General features: G+C 37.7%; 1 protein-coding gene and 1 pseudogene across 1 annotated transcript in view; one reads left to right on the top strand and one right to left on the bottom strand.

Annotated features, from left to right (window-relative positions):
• The window catches only part of LOC133663667 (EH domain-containing protein 2-like), a 92,197-nt gene that overhangs the window by 5,629 nt on the left and 64,366 nt on the right, over positions 1 to 22,202 (top strand). The gene's annotated exons all lie outside the window — the stretch shown is intronic.
• Positions 14,795 to 22,202, bottom strand: part of LOC133663041 (multiple epidermal growth factor-like domains protein 6) — a 144,026-nt pseudogene continuing 136,618 nt past the window's right edge.

Here is a 22,202-nt window from a genome sequence, read left to right as displayed (position 1 = left end):
ACCCACATAAGAAACCAAGAACTCTCTCTCCTTGTTGTGCACTCTAGTCTCTAAAAGCCGTAGATGTTATGACGTCATTGGGCAGGCAAGCTGCTGGGAAAGCGGACGTGAGAACGGCTGTCCCCACTCAGGTCCGCATTGAGCTGGAGGGGGCGTGGCCTCCAGCTCCGGCTGAATACCGGGAGTTTTTCGGGAGAAAATCTCTGCCGGGAGGTTGTCGGGAGAGGCGCTGAATACCGGGATTCTCCCGCTAAAAACGGGAGGGTTGGCAAGTATGACAGAGAGAACATGCAAACTCCCCACAGAAACATCCCGAGCCCAGTATCGAACCCAGGACCTTCATAATGTGAGGCACACGTGCTTTCCCTGTTCCAGAATATATTTTTAAAAATATGATTTAAGGCCATCTCCTTAATTGTTGCAGGTATACATCACACAGCAGCTGAAAGAGGAGCTTTTGTATCCAGATACAACGGCTTGAATATTGGCCTATACCGATTGTAATCCGATACAATATCAGCCCAAATCAAAGTACATACCGTAATTTCCGGACTATAAGCCGCACCTGACTATAAGCCGCACCAGCTAAATTTAGGGGAAAATACAGATTGCTCCATATATAAGCCGCACCCGACTATAAGCCGCAGGGTTTTGATGTGTAATTAGCGTAGTATATAGGGGTTCCTGCTACCACGGAGGGGATTGTCGGGACAGAGATGACTGTTTGGGAACGCAAAGCGTCCCATTTATTAACAATAAATCTTTCAATCATTCAATCAAACTTTCACATCTTTGACATGGCGAACAGCATTCGTGCAGAGTACAAATAATACAACGGTGCAAAGTAATACAAAGTGCTCGCCTGTGCGTTATCAAAATAACCAGCCTACCGGTATATAAAAAGTCAGTCTTTAATCATTGTGTCATCGTCTTCCTCCTGCGTACTAAAACCACCGAAATCCTCTTCGTCGGTGTCGGAGAAGAACAGGCCGTAAATAAGCCGCACCGTTGTATAAGCCGCAGGGACCAGAACGAGGGGAAAAAGTAGTGGCTTATAGTCCGGAAATTACGGTACTTGAAGTGTGGAATGTTAGAAAAGACTTGATCAATTGAAATTATTAATAGAACAATGCTAGGTACAAAAAACACTAACCTTATGACAGATGTATTCTTTTGAAGTGGAGTTTTAATTAGTTTTTTGGTAAGTGGTCACAATAATGAATTAGATTAATGGCATGGCACAGTGAGTTGAATGATGCGGACACATTTGTTACTCAATACTGTCTAATATGTTTCTGCTTTGGAGACCTTGCATATGTCAGTATTATGTAACTATAATTATTTCATACTTTTATATTGACAAATGTCATGTTATTATTTCATACTTCGACAAATGTCGTGTTTTAGACTGCAATATTGTTCAATTAAGGACACATATTACGTATGTCTAGTTTGTGTGCATAGCTGTTGTATAGATGCTCCTCATAGCCTATAGTCTACCATGTTTACCTTTTGCAAATGACTTCACTAAAATACAAGAAAAGACTTACCTTGTGTGCTTATTGGAGGACATTTAGATGTTAACTGGATGTCCAGCTTTGCACAAGTATACACACTGCAGGACTGCTTGGATCAGACATTTAGATGCAAGCCGATATTATGCGATACTTGTTTTTGTGTGTGTGTGTGCTGATATCAGACAGATATTCAATATCTATCGGATCAGGACACCCGTAGAGTACAGTACTCTCTGTGCTCTCATGTACGTGCGCTGGCAGCTGCTCGCTGCTGCTGATTTCTTTCTACAGAGGCAAAACAGCTTAGAGAATTTCAAACAAAACAAAAAAAAAGCAGAGGCAAAGCAGCTGAGAGATTTTCAAACAAAAAAAAGAACTATTGCAACAAAGAACATTCATCAATATAATCAAAGCTCAAAATGTTATTGCATCACACACATATCTTGATCACGGACTGTGGGAGACTTCTGTGATCTTATTTTTAGTAAACATTAATTTTTCTTGGCAACAACCGATTAAATTATGCCTAATGCTTTGTAATTATTTCACCCTCACTCTTTTATCTCGGCCGTCAGCCCCATCGACTGGAGTTGAAACACTTTTGGATAGAAATGATCACTGGGACGTGCGACTTACACTGTAAGAATGATAGAATCTCCTTGCAAGAAGTGGTGCATGCCTAATTATAACGAAAAAGTACCCATGATTGGATCTTACCTTTTTATGGGCTATTTCATCTGTTTCCTGCACTCTAACTCTCCTCTGAGAGGCTTATGACACTATTCCCTTTCTTTCTAGCACAGATATTTGGTGAAGGTTTTCAGATGTTTTAATAGAAAAGTAAAGGAAAAATTAGCAAGCATGGCTAAGCTTTTTGTGGCCCAAACCAAGATTTTGTTTGTGGCCCATTTTGGCCTTTAATGTTACTCTTGTAACAGGCTAGGGGCTGACTGCAGTCTAGTAAGTATTGCAATACGGTCATCCCTTGTTACATCGTGCTTCGAAGTTTGCGGCTTGTAAAGGTGACTATGTGGGTGTTACTACATGTCTAGAGGGCTATTTTAATGTTAAAAACAGATTTTAAAAAGTTGTAAACAGTTTTTTCATGCTTTAGCTGTGGATATATTCCATTTATAATTACTAATTTGTAATTTTCGAAAATTAATTTACCACGGCCAGGCCCAGAACTAATTAACGAGGGTTTATTGTATTACTCTTGGCTATGAGAGTGTGTGTGTGTGTGTGTGTGTGTGTGTGTGTGTGTGTGTGTGTGTGTGTGTGTGTGTGTGTGTGTGTGTGTGTGTGTGTGTGTGTGTGTGTGTGTGTGTGTGTGTGTGTGTGTGTGTGTGTGTGTGTGTGTGTGTGTGTATATACACTACCGTTCAAAAGTTTGGGGTCACCCAAACAATTTTGTGGAATAGCCTTCATTTCTAAGAACAAGAATAGACTGTCGAGTTTCAGATGAAAGTTCTCTTTTTCTGGCCATTTTGAGCGTTTAATTGACCCCACAAATGTGATGCTCCAGAAACTCAATCTGCTCAAAGGAAGGTCAGTTTTGTAGCTTCTGTAACGAGCTAAACTGTTTTCAGATGTGTGAACATGATTGCACACGGGTTTTCTAATCATCAATTAGCCTTCTGAGCCAATGAGCAAACACATTGTACCATTAGAACAGTGGAGTGATAGTTGCTGGAAATGGGCCTCTTTACACCTATGTAGATATTGCACCAAAACCAGACATTTGCAGCTAGAAAAGTCATTTACCACATTAGCAATGTATAGAGTGTATTTCTTTAAAGTTAATACTAGTTTAAAGTTATCTTCATTGAAAAGTACAGGGCTTTTCCTTCAAAAATAAGGACATTTCAATGTGACCCCAAACTTTTGAACGGTAGTGTATATATATATATGCACACACATATGTATGCAGTCAGGAATAGGTGGGTTTTGAGTCTTGATTTGAAGAGGGATATTGAGTCTAAGTTATGAAGGTCTGGTGGTAATGAGTTCCAAAGATGAGGGGCTGAGCGGCTGAAAGCTCGGGCACCCACGGTGGACAGTTTAAATAAGGGGACAGTGAGACGGATGGATGAAGAGGATCTTAGGGAACGTGAGGGCGTGGCAACATGGAGCAGGTCAGAGAGATATGACGGAGATAGCTTATGGATAGCTTTGAAAGTGAGGAGAATTATTTTAAAGTGGATACGGTGTTTGATGGGTGGCCAGCGGAGTTGCTGCAGAACAGGACTAATGTGCTGGATTGAAGGGGTTCTGGTGATTATCCGGGCTGCAGAGTTCTGGAGAAGCTGAAGTTTGTGAAGTGACTTGTGAGGGAGACCAAACAGGAGAGAGTTGCAGTAGTCCAGGCGACAGGTGACCAGGCTATGGACTAGTATGGCAGCAGTATGTGGGGTAAGGGATGGGCGAAGTCGATTAATGTTTCGTAGATGAAAGTAAGCAGACCGGGTAATGTTGTTTATGTGGGCTTGAAAGGAGAGTGTGAGACTCTTGACTTGTGGGCTCTGTACCGAGGATGTCGTTGTGGCTTGTGCAGCCCTTTGAGACACTTGTGATTTAGGACTATATAAAAAAACATTGATTGATTGATTGATTGATTTGGGAGGAGGGTGAGACAGAGGAATTGCAGAGAGTAACGGACAAGCTGTTGGTTTTGGCGAGAAGGGATTTTGTACGTAAGTAAGATTTCGTTTTTTTTACTATTGAGTTGAAGGAAATTGGATGAGAATCACTGCTTGAGTTCACTGAGGCAATCTGTAAGAGAGGAAGGAGGAAGAGAAGCAGTTGGTTTGGTTGAGACGTAGAGCTGGGTGTCATCCGCATAACAGGGAAAATGTATTTTAAATTTGCGGAAAATATTGCCAAGGGGACATGGACCGGGTGTCGCGCGAGCCTAGCATTTCAGTAGACAGTTTATCATTAAAACAACGTGAGAGTCACGGCTGCCTGCCAAATAGTTACCCGCAATATATTTAACGTCAACACCGCGGACCGTCTCCGTGCTGTGCCATCCGTCAGTATTGTAACATCCAGGCTCAGACATATTCCCAGGTTGTCTTTCTTTCTTTCACAAAATGCAACATTATTGTACAACGGGCTCAATCCCAGCGTCTTGCTCTCTTATCCAGCACCATTCAAAACAACCTTTTAACTCTACAATAACGTCACTTCCCATCCTTGTCCCAGAAGTCCGGGCCCCCAGTCAAGCTATTGGCTAGAACCTGTTGGCGTCTGTGACGACACTAACTTGAATCGTGGAAAATAAATATATTTGACATTTTTGCCTTTTTACTTTATAGAAAATCTTAGGGGATATATTTAGTTTTAAAATTTTGAAAATACTGGAAGCATGTCGCATTTATAGAATGTGTTTTTTTGTACATATATTTGAAGATGAATGTGCCTGTGCCTCATCCGAGTAGTTTTCATCAGTTCATGCTCATAGACTTAGCTTTGACAGGTCTAATCTGAGCACTTGGTGCCAAGGTCCTAACTATTTATCCTCTAACATGAGGAGGAGTGTATGCACAGGAAGGAATGCTTTTGTTTGTTTGTGCTGTGAAAAAGAAAGTGTCCAGCAAATGTTAACCATTATTATTCATACACCTTATCGAATTTTAATGAATCGTTCCTACACTAAATAGAATTGTATCAAATCATTCTGTTTCAACAATGAATCGTTTTTGAATTGCATCGTAACTATGTATCGTGGTGTGAATCGAATTGTCCATTACAAAGAGATTTACATCCCTAATGTGTGTGTGTGTGTGTGTGCGTGTGTGTGTGTATATATATATATATATATATATATATATATATATATATATATATATATATATATATATATATATATATATATATATATATATATATATATATATATATATATATATATATATATATATATATACATGTATGTATATCTATATATATATATATATATATATATATATATATATATATATATATATATATATATATATATATATATATATATATATATGATAAATAAATGATGAATAAATAATAAATGGGTTATACTTGTATAGCGCTTTTCTACCTTCAAGGTACTCAAAGCACTTTGACAGTATTTCCACATTCATCCATTCACACACACATTCACACACTGATGGCGGGAGCTGCCATGCAAGGCGCTAACCAGCAGCCATCAGGAGCAAGGGTGAAGTGTCTTGCCCAAGGACACAACGGACGTGACTAGGATGGTAGAAGGTGGGGATTGAACCCCAGTAACCAGCAACCCTCCGATTGCTGGCACGGCCACTTTACCAACTTCGCCACGCCGCCCCTATATATATATATATAGATAGATAGATAGATAGATAGATATATAGATAGATAGATAAAGACACAACCAACAAAAATGTAGTTCAAGTACCTTTTTATAAAAGATATTAAGAAATAATGAACACAGACTACATTGACAACTACATTCCAGTTGAATCCAATATGGTCAATAATCATGTTTTTATATTCCAGATAATTTACAAAGTTTATATGAAAAGGTAAAAAATTTCATTGATAAAGAAAGAAAAGTGTTTCATATATCCTATAGGACTGAAGCCAATATAAAACTAAATATTAGTAATTATTTATATTGGTATTTTTATTGTTTCATTTATAGTGCAATGATATTCATTGTCATTACTGTGTTATTACTCACTACTTCACTAATCTGTTCTTAATTATAATTTTTTGGCATCATATGATATTTGCAGATGTAGTTTGGTTGTTGTTGTTTTTTGTTGTTGCAGCTGTCTCTCTCTTTGTCCTCTTGTCCCTGCAATTTCCCTGTTTGTCTTCTTCTTTTTCTTCTTTCTATCCCCTCCTGCTCGGTCCGGCTGCGCCAAACACTAAATATATCCATTTAATAAAGTCAAATACAAATAAGGCAACAAGGTATCCCACACTTCTCTTTAGTGAAATAAATGTGTACAGCAGATATGTCAACAATATGATTTGTTAAAAAAAACAACAACTAATTAGTATGGTCGTTTTAGAAATACGACTGTAAATGACGACGTTCGAAGCAATGCTAAATTAGCAATTGTGTCTCTGAGCTTTTGAATGGATGCGTCTGCAATGTTGCTAAACTGAACTACAAAGAACATGACTCACTGCTGAATAAAAGTTTAAGCAGAAACAAAGTAGAATCACATCCATTAGGTCGGGGGTCGGCAACCCGCGGCTCTAGAGCCGCATGCGGCTCTTTAGCGCCGCCCTAGTGGCTCTCTGGAGATTTTTCAAAAATGTATGAAGAATGGAAAAAGATGAGGGGAAAAAAATCAATTTTTTTGTTTTAGTATGGTTTCTGTAGGAGGACAAACATGACACAAACCTCCGTAATTGTTATAAATCACACTGTTTATATTAAATATGCTTCACTGATTCAAGTATTTGGCGAGCGCCGTTTTGTCCTACTTATTTTGGCGGTCCTTGAACTCACCGTATAGTCTGTTTACATGCATAACTTTCTCCGACTTTCTAGGACGTGTTTTATGCCACTTCTTTTTCTGTCTCATTTTGTCCACCACACTTTTAACGTTGTACTTGAGTGCACAAAGGTGAGTTTTGTTGATGTTATTGACTTGTGTGAAGTGCTAATCAGACATATTTGGTCACTGCATGACTGCAAGCTAATCGATGCAAACATGCTATTTAGGCTAGCTATATGTACATATTGCATCATTATGCCTAATTTGTAGCTATGTTTGAGCTAATTTAGTTTCCTTTAAGTCCTCTTAATTAAATGTATATCTCATGACACATTTAATATGGCTTTTAATTTTTTGCGGCTCCAGACAGATTTGTTTTTGTTTTTTTGGTCCAATATGGCTCTTTCAACATTTTGGGTTGCCGACCCCTGCATTAGGTAATTCAGTCCATCAAAGTAGAACAAGGAAAACATCCATCCATCCATCCATTTTCTACCGCTTATTCCCTTCGGGGTCGCGGGGGGCGCTGGAGCCTATCTCAGCTACAATCGGGCGGAAGGCGGGGTACACCCTGGACAAGTCGCCACCTCATTGCAGGGCCAACACAGATAGACAGACAACATTCACACTCACATTCACACACTAGGGCCGATTTTAAACCTGCAGAGCACAAATGACCATGTTGATGATTAGCTACTGAAGTGGCTGGTTTCCATAGTCATATGGTCCACACAAGTCCTTAACAACCCTTTAAACAACTGCGTAGAGTGTTTATTCAGACATTTAAACATTTGAAAAATGATCACACAACTTTTCGTCTAGGTGGCTTTACTTTCTATTGTTTTAATAAAACCATGCATCCTAAAGCCATGACAACACCACCTATTATTTTAAATGAAGAAGTATTTTTGTCCCCACATGTGTTCACAGTGACATATATGGTCATTCTGGTGGTGGCAAAATACTTTTGCGCAGTACAATGAAAAGGTCTGATGCGGTGATGCTGTGCGGCCACCCAGAGCTTACTGGATAAATGGCCTCTCTGGGCCTGTTTGACTGGAAACAGGTGTGTGTCATCAAAAGATGAAGCCCCCCCAATAAACATTATTGGAGTACATCTGCTGCCTGTCACAACACAGGCTGAGCTGGACCAGCCCACCCCACCCATCCATCACCAGCACCAGAGGGAGGATGGGCAGTGATTTCCATCCGCCACTGCCGGGTCCTTCTCCCATCAGTCACCCTGGGGATGCTGGGATGGGTGCGCGTTTGGTCCAAGTCCCTCTCGGCTTACCTCTGCCAGACCACAGCCACCTTTTGGCCAACAGTGAAGAAAACGCTTTGGAAAAAAAAAAGAGTTGATTCTCTCGGAAATTGATGACACACAACACTGTGTTCCAAATAAGTATAGATGGGACTAAAGCAGGGTTTTACAAACGTATGGGTTGTGGCCCAAAAAGCAAGTACTTTTTTTTTTTCCAGAGTGAAATGTTATTCATCATCAAACCGGCACACAATTTCTTGGCAAAGAGCTTTTTGATTCAAGTAATAAATTAATTTCCTCTCGGTTTTCATCATTAACTAATGTGCAGTAAATGTCGATGCTTTGGCAATATATTATACTGCATATCAATGGTTCTCCATTATTTGTCATGCCTCCTCGGGGACAGACTTGTCACGCGCCCCCCGAATTGAAATACTATTGTGAACCTGATCTTTTTTTTTTTTAATTCATATGTAAGAAAAATAAGAATACAAAAACGTTTTTTGCTAGCATTTTGCAGTCACCCATTTTTATAGACTTTGGTATGAACTCACAACCTACCGATCTCAGGGCAGAGGCTCTAACCACTAGGCCACTAGATCAACTGATCTAAAAGGGAGTCTATTTAAATGAGTTTTAAGATGGGACATAAATGCTTCTACTGAGGTAGCATCTCTAACTGTTACTTACCGGAAGGACATTCCAGAGTACTGGAGCCCGAATAGAAAACGCTCAATAGCCCCCGCAGACTTTTTTTGGACTCTGGGAATCACTAATAAGCCGGAGTTCTTTGAACGCAGATTTCTTGCTGGGACATGTGGTACAATACAATCAGAAAGATAGGATCGAGCTAGACCGTGTAGTATTTTATACGAAAGTAGTAAAACCTTAAAGTCACATCTTAAGTGCACAGGAAGCCAGTGCAGGTGAGCCAGTGCAGGCGTAATATGATCAAACTTTCTTGTTCTTGTCAAAAGTCTAGCAGCCGCATTTTGTACCAACTGTAGTCTTTTAATGCTAGACATAGGGAGACCCGAAAATAATGCGTTACAGTAATCGAGACGAGACGTAACGAACGCATGAATAATGATCTCCGAGTCGCTAGTGGACAAAATGGAACAAATTTTAGCGATATTACGGAGATGAAAGAAGGCCGTTTTAGTAACACTCTGTAATGTGTGACTCAAACGAGAGAGTTGGGCCGAATATAATACCCAAATGTATTTATTTATTTTAACTAGCATTACGTGTTGTTAGCATTTTGTGTCCTCCGTTGTCATTCCACATCGCTTACGCCAATGTCATGTGGAGCTGATTATGTCAAAGATAAAGTGCAGGGGGCAGAACAGAGATAATTTCCACTTAGCAGTCTTGTTAACATTAAGTGGTGCGTTGGTAATAATATATCTCCCGTGTTGCCTTTTGAAAATTGCTCACGACAAAGGCTCACAAATGTAAAGTTGTGTTATTGATGAGGCAGGACTTAAAGATAAAGTGCATCTAAAAGTTAGTCTCTTAAAAGTTGGTCAATTTGATTGTCACTGTGAAGGAACAGTAGCGCCAAGATTAGCAGTGTTGACCCAGAATAGGGCAAAGTCCGGCTCGGTGAATATCTTTATCGATCACCACAAGGTAGTAATATATATATATATATATATATATATATATATATATATATATATATATATATATATATATATATATATATATATATATATATATATATATATATATATATATATATATATATACACAGTATATAGTGCAGTGTATGTATTCATATTTTTCTCCGAAGACTTTTCCAAAGAAAATGCATTGGGTTTACTTAAAGTTGGCTATCATTTGTAAACATGTGATAATACAGCGTAAATTGACATTAAAACAGTTCAGCACACATAAGGACATGATGACAGTTCAAGGTGGTGGCACCTTGTTTGTTTTGTTTGTTGTTAGCTTCCACAGTCAATCCAGCCTTAAAGGCCTACTGAAATGAATTTTTTTTATTTAAACGGGGATAGCAGATCTATTCTATGTGTCATACTTGATCATTTCGCGATATTGCCATATTTTTGCTGAAAGGATTTAGTATAGAACAACGACGATAAAGATTGCAACTTTTGGTATCTGATAAAAAAAAGGCTTGCACCTACCGGAAGTAGCGTGACGTAGTCAGTTGAACATATACGCAAAGTTCCCTATTGTTTACAATGATGGCCGCATGAAGTGAGAGAGATTCGGACCGAGAAAGCGACAATTTCCCCATTAATTTGAGCGAGGATGAAAGATTTGTGGATGAGTAAAGTGCAAGTGAAGGACTAGTGGGGAGTTGAAGCTATTCAGATAGGGAAGATGCTGTGAGAGCCGGGGGTGACCTGATATTCAGCTGGGAATGACTACAACAGTAAATAAACACAAGACATATATATACTCTATTAGCCACAACACAACCAGGCTTATATTTAATATGCCACAAATTAATCCTGCATAAAAACACCTGCGTGTTTGTTATGCTAGCTCCTAGCTCCTCTGCTAGCTCCTAGCTCCATAGAACACGCCAATACAATTCAAACACCTGATCAACACACACAATCACTCAGCCCAAAAGACCGTTTACCTAACCCAAGGTTCATAAAGCTTATATATTTTTAAAAAGTTACGTACGTGACGCGCACATACGGTCAAGTTATCGAATGTTTAGCAGCCAAGGCTGCATACTCACGGTACCTGATATTCAGCTGGGAATGACTACAACAGTAAATAAACACAAGACATATATATACTCTATTAGCCACAACACAACCAGGCTTATATTTAATATGCCACAAATTAATCCTGCATAATAACACCTGCGTGTTTGTTATGCTAGCTCCTAGCTCCTCTGCTAGCTCCTAGCTCCATAGAACACGCCAATACAATTCAAACACCCGATCAACACACACAATCACTCAGCCCAAAAGACCGTTCACCTAACCCAAGGTTCATAAAGCTTATATATTTTTAAAAAGTTACGTACGTGACGCGCACTTACGGTACGGTACGTGTTATGCTAGCTCCTAGCTCCTCTGCTAGCTCCTAGCTCCATAGAACACGCCAATACAATTCAAACACATGATCAACACACACAATCACTCAGCCCAAAAGACCGTTCACCTAACCCAAGGTTCATAAAGCTTATATATTTTAAAAAAGTTACGTACATACGCAAAAAAAAGCCAAAGCTGCATACTCACAGTAGCACGTCTGCGTCTTTGTCATCCAAATCAAAGTAATCCTGGTAAGAGTCTGTGTTGTCCCAGTTCTCTACAGGCGTCTGTGTATCCAAATCAAAAGTCCTCCTGGTTAGAGTCTCTGTTATCCGAGTTCTTCCATCTTGACTGCATCTTTCGGGAATGTAAACAAAGAAGCGCCGGCTGTGTACTGTTGTGGCTGACTACGTTCGAAAAATACGTCCATTTCGCACCGACAACTTTCTTCTTTGCTTGCTTGGCTTCCTTCTCCATAATGCAATGAACATAATTGAAACAGATTCACGAACACAGATGTCCAGAATACTGTGGAATTATGAAATGAAAACAGAGCGTTTTCGTATCGGCTTCAATGTGGAAGGCATACCCGTGTTCGTCGGGCTACGTCACGCGCATACGTCATCCTCAGAGGCGTTTCGAACCGGAAGTTTAGCGGCAAATTTAAAATGTCACTTTATAAGTTAACCCGGCCGTATTGGCATGTGTTATAATGTTAAGATTTCATCATTGATATATAAACTATCAGACTGCGTGGTCGGTAGTAGTGGGTTTCAGTAGGCCTTTAAAAACTGCAGGTGAACACAAGTCAATATGTATGATCGTAAATCGTTATTATAATCGTTATTATAACGAGCAGGCAGTGTGGATTACTGTATGTCTTCTCAGACAGCTAGCTGAAAAGGAGCCAGGGGTTGTAGCGCTAGCTTGAGGACCAGGCTAAAGGCTAGCTATCTGCTCTACCGATCATCTTTCTTTATCATTCACAAGTTGTGAGTACCGAAACATTTTCCAATTTAAAATGTTTATTAAGTGTTGAGGCATATTTATGTCAATTAAAGAGAGACAGAGAAGCTTATGGAGCCGATTCTTAATCTAATAATTTCAACAGTCTTTTTTTGCAAATGGTAATGTGTGTGAAAAATATACAATTTAATTGGCGTTTGATTGTTTTTTCGCCATCCTTGAGAGGTTACAGGGATCTACTGTATTAAAGTTTGTGTCATGTCAAGGAAGTGCCAAATCTTTCCAAACCCTTTTTTAATGAATGCATTCTGTACACAGCACCACTGACAATAGACATGCCGTCAAGCAAAAAAACAACACAATTCTGGTTTAAGTACACATGATATACAAAAATCATTTTCTCGTTGTCTTATATTGTAAGACAATATGGATCGTGCAGGTGATTTCAAACAAATATTTACATTGGTCAATGTTGTCATTCATTAAACCAGGTGTTTTATCAAAATGAGCTACCTAACACTATTAAGCATGCACAGGCATCAGCGCTGAACATTTTCTCGTATTAAACACCCATCGAAATGAGCTACCACATAAGCTGACTTTGTCACTGCCACTACAAGTAAGGAATTATTTAAGGTATATTTCTATCATCATTTCTTCTGACCAGTAAGCATGTAGATAACTACAGTGTGAGGAAGTTGTTAACATTGACACTATAATAGTAGCCTAAATTTTCGTTTTCATCACCGTTTAAACAGCAATAACAATTTCAGTGAAAACAACGAAATGAAAACAAAGGTTGCATGTGCACCAAGGATCTACGACAAGAGTCGTGCCCGACTACCGAGCGGTAGTGGGAGCATTATTTGATGGCTTAATATAGATAGGCTCCAGCACCCCCCGCGACTCCGAAAAGGAAAAGCGGTAGAAAATGGATGGATATACCTCTATATTATATGAATAACTAAATAATAGATATTCTACAGTGGGAGCGTTATTTAATATCTAAATCAAACATAGGGAAGCATTTTTTTGGCACGATAACGTAAATCGAATTATACAACTGGTAGCTTTTCTTCAACAAAGCAGCTCATTTCGACAGAACACCGGCACGAGTAGCTCACTTGAATGAACAAACAACAAAAAGTGCAAGTATTTTACTTGTAATATGTACAGGATAGTTTCGGTACTGCTTGATTTTTTGCTGCAGGATATTAAAAACAACAACAAAAAACAGTTGCAAAAGCCTTCAGCACAAATGACAAGGTAGAAAAAAATCTGAAGCTATCTTGAATTATTTGGAACAAAATGCGAAAATGCAGAACGAGACCGAGAAAGTTACTGTACCGGTATATGCAATGGGATTTATAATTTATATATTTTTCTATGCACATATACACACATTGCATATTCCTTTCAAATGCAGTAGTACCTCAACTTAAGAGTGCCCCATCTTGTTTTGAGATAAGAACTGTATCAGCTAATGTCAATGCTTTTCAGTTGCAAGCAAAAATTTAAGTTACAGAGTCCCCACCATTAGTTGGCGAAGCAAATGTCTCAGTGAGCCTTTTAAGCTCCGAACAAAACATCTGGTCTTATTTGCAAGCATTAGCTTAAGAGTTAAAAATGGACATACCTTTGTTTACCAACCCCAAAAAAGAAAGTGGATTAATTAAAGAAAGATGTCATCAAAAACATGATCGAGTGAGTCGGTAACTTGGCAAAGCAGTTTGAGCACATCATTGTTACTCTGAACCATACTGAAGCCGAACATGTCTAAGTCTAGCCAAAAAAATGTATATAATATCTAAACGGCGGACATTTATCCGTGAAAATATGGAAAAGCTGCGGATAGTGTGTTTGGCGGAGAAACAGCTGGAAGGAGATACTGTTGAAGTTCACTCTCCAAGGTAAATGCTGTATATTACAATTACATTACTTCATTAAACTACTGTAGTTGTGTGTAGTACATTCTTTAGTAGTATTTTTGTGTAATATTTATATAAGTTGTTTTTTTCTTTTTAAAATACATGTTACATGTTAAAATGGTGCTGTTTTGGGAGGGGACAAGCACAGATTAAATATATTTTAATTAATTTCAATGGGAGACGTTGACTTGGTTTTGTGTTAAGAGCGCCGGCACAGAACCAGTTAGGCTCGTATTTGAGGTACTACTTAAGGTAAATTACAGTAGGTAAACAAAATATGAGAAACACCTTTTACAGTAATACAAAGTGGCAATTATAGTAAAATGTGTTCTTCCCTTCAATTATAGACAAAATGTCAATTTGGTAGGATACTAATACAGAAATAAATAATTAATTGCGGTTTTGAGCTGGAACCTATCACATTTGATTGGACGAAAACAATTGAATGCAGTCATGTTATCAATATTATGGCTTATCTCAATAAACATACAGTATCCTTTACAGTACACTTCATGGTTCTTTGAGTCCGGCTCGCATGTCAAAGTCATTGTTTGAATATTTAAGCTCCAGGCTAAGTGATGAAGCACCGCTTTCTGACAGAAGAGTTCCACAATGCATAGAAATACTAGATCACCTTCACCAAGACGATCTTTGTAAAGCTTCCAAGAGCCAAGTCGCGTGTTTTAACGTGGGGTTTATGCGGTTTTACTGCCTGCTCTTCTCTTTCTCTGGGACGCAGAAAAGTTCAGCTGTCCTGGTGTTTGGTGAAGCCGTGCTGAAAGGGAACGGGGAAATCAGCACAATTTGAAAATCAAAAGCAAATGTTCTGGTGTTTTTGAAGGAAAAGTAACTGCTACATATTCTCTAGTGAGTTTGTCTTTGTAGATGTAAAATGAAGACAGCCTCAAGTCTGACTGCATGCTGGGTGCACATTAAAATAACTGTCAGGAGACGCAAGCAGATATTGAAGTGGACAGAGCGGGGCAAGTTGTGTGTGTGTGTGTGCGTGCGTGTGTGTGTGTGGATGTGTGAGTATAAATGTGCGAGTATTACCTTCAGCACAAGTGGGACCCAGCCAGGTGAGTGGGCATTGACAGCGCCCAGTCATCCCATCACATGGGGCCCTGTTAGAACACTGGCAAGGCAAAGAGCAGTCAGGGCCGAATCGGTCGCCACCACAATCTTGAGAAATAGATGAAAGAGACACATAGAGGACACAAAACGATGCATGAAATGTGGTTCTTCATGTCAAACAAATGTGAAAAGAAAAGCGGTATTGTCAATGTCTACTGTGTTATTGGTAAAAAATTATATACTTTTTTCACATCTCTGTCCAGTCCTTCCTGGGGAACAGAGGCAATGTCCAGTTGATGGGTCACACGGGGCGTCACCTGCACAGTCACATGACCTTTCACACTCATATCCAAACTTTCCAGCTTCGCACCCTAAGAAGCAAAAAAAAAAACAGATCAGATCTACTGACTAAGCACACATTCTAAGAATACTAAGCTCAGGTGGTGTTGTGGTTTGGGGGTGTGGTGAGTGAACAGTATTTTGGTGTGTGAAGATGTTTTCACAGCTCTGGTTGACATTGGCATAGTTTTCGGGTATGCATGTGCCCTAAACTCAGGGACGGCCCCTGGCGTAAACACTCTGATATTTCAGGCCACAACAACTATTGGGAGGCCATATGATAGCTGATTTGATAGCTGATCATCAACGTGGTCATCGTGCTCCGCAGGTTTTGTTTGTCGTACTTTGAAAGACTGAATTGCCTCATGGATACAATTATACTTCAGTGAAAACAAAGGTTGCATGTGCACCAAGGATCTAGGACAGGGGTCACCAACCTTTTTGAAACCAAGAGGTACTTCTTGGGTAGTGATTAATGCGAAGGGCTACCAGTTTGATACACACTTAAATAAATTGCCAGAAATAGCCAATTTGCTCAATTTACCTTTAACTCTATGTTATTATTAATAATTAATGATATTTACACTTAATTGAAAGGTTAAAAAGAGGAGAAAACACGAAAAAAATGACAATTAAATTTTGAAACATAGTTTATCTTCAATTTCGACTCTTTAAAATTCAAAATTCAACCGAAAAAAAGGAGAGAAAAACTAGCTAATTCGAATCTTTTTGAAAAAATTAAAAAAATAATTTATGGAACATCATTAGTAATTTTTCCTGATTAAGATTAATTTTAGAATTTTGATGACATGTTTTAAATAGGTTAAAATCCAATCTACACTTTGTTAGAATATATAACAAATTGGACCAAGCTATATTTCCAACAAAGACAAATCATTATTTCTTCTAGATTTTACAGAGCAAAAATTTTAAAAGAAATTCAAAATACTTTGAAATAAGATTCAAATTTGATTCTACAGATTTTCTAGATTTGCCAGAATAATTTTTTTGAATTTTAATCATAATAAGTTTGAAGAAATATTTCACAAATATTCTTTGTTGAAAAAACAGAAGCTAAAATGAAGAATTAAATTAAAATGTATTTATTATTCTTTACAATAAAAAAAAAAAATTTACTTGAACATTGATTTAAATTGTCAGGAAAGAAGAGGAAGGAATTTAAAAGGTAAAAAGGTATATGTGTTTAAAAATCCTAAAATAATTTTTAAGGTTGTATTTTTTCTCTAAAATTGTCTTTCTGAAAGTTATAAGAAGCAAAGTAAAAAAAATTAATGAATTTATTTAAACAAGTGAAGACCAAGTCTTTATAATATTTTCTTGGATTTTCAAATTCTATTTGAGTTTTGTCTCTCTTAGAATTAAAAATGTCGGGCTAAGCGAGACCAGCTTGCTAGTAAATAAATACAATTCAAAAAATAGAGGCAGCTCACTGGTAAGTGCTGCTATTTGAGCTATTTTTAGAACAGGCCGGCGGGCTACTCATCTGGTCCTTACGGGCTACCTGGTGCCCGCGGGCACCGCGTTGGTGACCCCTGATCTAGGACAACAAGAGTCGTGCCCGACTTTAGTTTCCGTGTGCTTAAGCAGCATTGCGGCAACGTCCGTACAAAAAAGCCGACAGAGATAATTGCCAATTTAGCTGCTTCAAACACTGTCATGACAGATTTACGACCCATATTTCTAAAACGACCATACTATTTAGGTTTATATTGTAGCCAAACCTTTTCCCTAAAGATGTAATGTCTAAGGAGCATTTGTTTTGTTTATAGCTTTTGCCCATTTATTGTGTTTCTTTGACTTTTTCTATTAATGCCAAGGCGGCATAGCAGTTTTATATTGACTTTACTGAGGTAAGAGTTATAAAACACTTTTGTTTTCCCTTTGACCTATCAATGTACATTTTGGGGGCAGGTATTCTTTTTTCTTTTTTCTTTTTTGTCCTGTGAAGCTACTCAGGCAAATCAAATTGTTGATGTAAATGCCCATATTTGCTGTACAGATTGTATTCAAGCCAGGAAAAAATGGCACCCATTTGGTTGGGTTTGTGAGTGCCGAATTTTCACACGAACGTAAATATATATCAAAAGATATCAAAAAACATATTTGGGGGGAATTAATGATAGAGAATTTTGGTTGATTCTTGAATGAATAAAATAAAAAGGGGCTCCAGTAGAAAGGGCTTTTTTTTCCACACAGGGCAAAAGGGCATTGGCTTGGGCACCACTTAGGGTCTATCTGTGCATGTGCTTGGTCATTTGTGCCAACTGAGCTAATTTTGATTTGGTACGTCATGACGCCCTCCGTTCGCTCCCTCAACTCCCCTATCACGGCTATTACCAGTCCTAAGTATGTTGTGCTTGATATGGGCAGACTTGGGAAGGCATTACATTATATATGGCATGATCCCACATAACTGTTTGGACTTTGTTCGTTATTTCCCTGTGTTCAGTATCACTTCCTGTTCTTGTTTTGTCAGTATTTCCTGTTTAGTCTATGTGTTTTGCAGCACCTTTACATTCTGTTCCTTGTCCTGCCAGCGCACCTGTTCCTCATTGTTAAATAGTTCCATTTACTTCCACCTTGTTCCGTCCTCCAGTGCTAGTTCATTATTTAGTGTTCTGTTCCCTTCAAGTTTCCTGCTAGACTTGTTTTATGTTTCTTCTGCCTGGTTCGTAATCATTCAACCTTCTGTCTGCATGGTGCTGGCCTTTTCTGCATTGTGGGATTCTTACTATAACCGGCTTGTGGCATCATCACAAGATGGGCTCAAGCTACATAAGGTCCCAGTTGCCGTGCCAATTTCTTCGAAGTCCCAAGCTGAGCCTTCACAGGTCAGTGTTGAGTGTTTTTCTCTTCACTTACGTGGGCGCCCTGTTCGACAGCTTTACTCACTCTTCTCAGCCCTCTTTTAACTTGTTACCTCTTGGTTCATGTTTTTGTGTATTTAAGATCTGGATAAGTCTCAAAAATTTGAACTCAAATCATGGGCGAATGGTAAAGATATTTATAAAATAATCTTGCCTTCCTTCGTATTTACTCCAAATGAGTCATTTGGAATTTGACCAATTTGTGACATTTTAGCCATTGGTGACGTCAGCTAATTGTCCATATATATGGTCAAGATTTACCCGAAGAGCTTTGCACAAATCTGTCATTGTAGTCCAAGACTGTAGTCAATAGGCTCCTTCTTTTTTTTCTATCCTCTTGTTGTGGGACAGACTGGCTTGTACATGGATACAAAGTAGCGTATAGTTCGAACGTAGATCTGTCAGTAGACCAGTGTTAAAATTTGATGGCTAAAAATGTTTCTTAGTTATCGTCAACAAGCTATTTTCCCCTGACTAAAATAGGACAATAACAAATCACAACAAATGCACGTTGACAAAAACAATGAAAAAATTAATTGACAATTTAATGGAAGAATAAAAATGAGACGGAAATCTTGACAGAGATGAAATCTAATCATATTTAATTTTGTCTTTAGGTGGGTGGGACACGTTAGGAATCTATCCAATCACAGTAGCATGCAGGAGAGGGGCAGGGATAAATCACGGCGGGGATCCAATCAAAACTACTGTCTTTGTAATACACAGTGTTTGGATTTTTCACTGGGAAACAAGTCTGTAGGGGTGTAACGATAAATTGTAATAATGATGACCGCAGAAAAATTCCGGACGGTTAGTATTAACCTTTTAAACTAAAATGATCTAGAAACCGAGATTGATAAACTCACCTGGGACTTACTGGTGCCAGCTTGCTAGCTTAAATGCTAACATGAAAACAAGAGACATATGTCTTTCCCGTTGAAAACAACAGAAATCTAAACTTACATAAACACTTTCTGAGCAACTAAGATATTTAATTGTGCACATTAAAACCCTACAAGCTGTTCTCTCTTAGCACAGAATTATGATGATCGATCCTCAGAGGAAAAAAGAAGAGGTGTTTTATGGTGCGGTCAAGTCCAGCTGAACTAAGTAGGACACAAAGCCCGGCAGAAGTGATACATAATTAGGATATATTTTATTTGTTACGCACATTTAAATAAGCCTTAAAGTGCTACAGAACAAACCAATATTTAAAGTACAACAATTAAAAGTTTAGCTATTAAAACAGATAAAGCACTTCAGTGAAGCATAAGAAACACAAGACATGCAAAATAGTGGGTTTTCTAACGGTGTGTCTATTTATTTCGGTTATGTTTAAAAAACGTTTTGAGCACATTCCACAATACCGCGATAATAATAACTGTGATCATTTTAATCACAATAACCGCAATATGAAATTCTCATATTGTTCTTTCCCTACTGTATTGTTACACACATCATTACAATATGTCTTCTACACCTGGAAGAAAGAGAAGACATGAACACATTTCACCTTGGCAACGGTGGACAACAAACCACATAAAGCCTGTGGCTCGAATTTCTCTTGTAAGAATACAACCAACTTGAAGTGCCATCTGCAGGCATATCGTCAGGACATCGGTGCAACAGTAAATAGGCCTAAACTAATATTTCCAAATGACTCATACCGTACTAAATTACTGTTACTGTTAAATAAAGTACAGAAGGAGCAAGACTGCTTCTCTCAAACACTTTTGCAGTACAGCATGGGTGAGCTTCCCGGCCAATCTAATAAGCAAGATACTTGTGCAGTGCACTATAATCAATGTCCTCTGAAAACTGTTCAGCTATTATGTGCACAACTTGACAACACCCAAAGGAGGACAGGTTTGTGATATATATATATTTATATATATATATATATATATATATATATATATATATATATATATATATATATATATATATATATATATATATATATATATATATATATATATATACATTCTAGATATATAACACTGGTTTCTCTATTTAAACGGCCAAGACGCCAGTTGTTTACACTCAGTGTAGTTGTACGCAATATAGAATAAAACTAGTTGGGTTTTTTTATGTGACCATTTTAGTCATTATTCAACATTTGAAAAACATGCTTAATTTTAGCTAACATAATAACACTCAATAAGGTTAATATGACATATTTGTGAAGTGCAGGTCTTGTTGTGAATTTAGGTTTTCAGATGCTCTGCAATATTAAATATATAATAAAAAGTGCTTCCAAGACAACTTCAATGATCTGTTGTCCGTTATGTTTGATATTCAGTCGACAAAATGTACTGTAATTTAGATGACTAAATTATGACAAAATATGACTAAAACCAAAAATACATTTGCATCAAAAGAGGATGACTGAAACTTAATTAAAAACTCCTGTCAAAATTAACACTGTAGTAGACTCCATATGAAAGTTCTAAAAATTACAACGTGGCTGGCGGGGACAGAACACAGTCAAAGTGGAGGCACGTGAATAAGATCGCCCAAAAAACGGCGCATCCTGAAGAGGTCAGAAAGCGGTTCGAAGATTTACGAGAGACTTTCAGACTTCAGACAGTTTAACTCAAAATTGTAACAATCCAGAGGCCAAACAGCACCCCACAATTATTTATGTTGAGAGATTTCGCTGTACAAACAAATGTGTTAAACCACAACAGATGACATTTTAGACAGAAATGACAATTACACAAGTCCTTGGTCAAGCACACACACAGGTAGAGCTCAGGGTGTATTTGTGCTGTTTGTCCCTCCTGCTGGGACTGAAGTGGCCATTTAAGTGCTCACACTGCAGCTGAGTGCCTTGCAAGCTGGCAGGAGGGCACGAGGATGCAAGAGGAATGCATTAAGCGGTGGGGAATCCAGTCTAGTCCTCTTGACTTGTCTGTCTGCTCAATATAACAACCCTCATTTGACGTTTTTAGAAGTTCTTTTCATGTTTGCTCACATCTGTCTTTGTACTGTAGCATTACACCTGGGAAGTCTACACCATAATGCACACATGTTTGAGAGTATAGTATGTGTCCTGTCCACCTTGTTTCATCCGAAGACAGTTCAGCCTTGTCAGGAATTACTGCCACATGTTATTTGTTACGTACACTAAAGAGGTTATGTTTTTTTGTCCTTTATTTATTAGTGAGCAGTATTACACCATAATTAAGTCATCCACAGAAAACGTATTTGATATCGCTCAACACAGCATAAATCTCCGGCTATGTTGATGAAGCGATTGATATCCCTCTGCGGGAGCTACGTATTTTAACTGCAGTTGCAGTGTTGCACCACTATAGAGGCGCTATATTGACAGCAGTGCACCGGAAAGACCTGATATATATATATATATATATATATATATATATATATATATATATATATATATATATATATATATATATATATATATATATATATATATATATATATATATATATATATATATATATATATATATATATATATATATATGTATATATATATAAATATATATATATTTATTTATTTGTATTTTTTTATTTTTATATATATATATATATATATATATATATATATATATATATATATATATATATATATATATATATAAAAATAAAAATAAAAAAAAATATATATATATATATATATATATATTTATTTTTATTTTTTTATTTTTATATATATATATATATATATATATATATATATATATATATATATATATATATA

The sequence above is a fragment of the Entelurus aequoreus genome, linkage group LG13 (assembly GCF_033978785.1).
Source record: "Entelurus aequoreus isolate RoL-2023_Sb linkage group LG13, RoL_Eaeq_v1.1, whole genome shotgun sequence".
Taxonomy (NCBI): domain Eukaryota; kingdom Metazoa; phylum Chordata; class Actinopteri; order Syngnathiformes; family Syngnathidae; genus Entelurus; species Entelurus aequoreus.
Note: the sequence above shows the minus strand (reverse complement) of the source record. Positions and strands in the feature narration are given on the sequence as shown.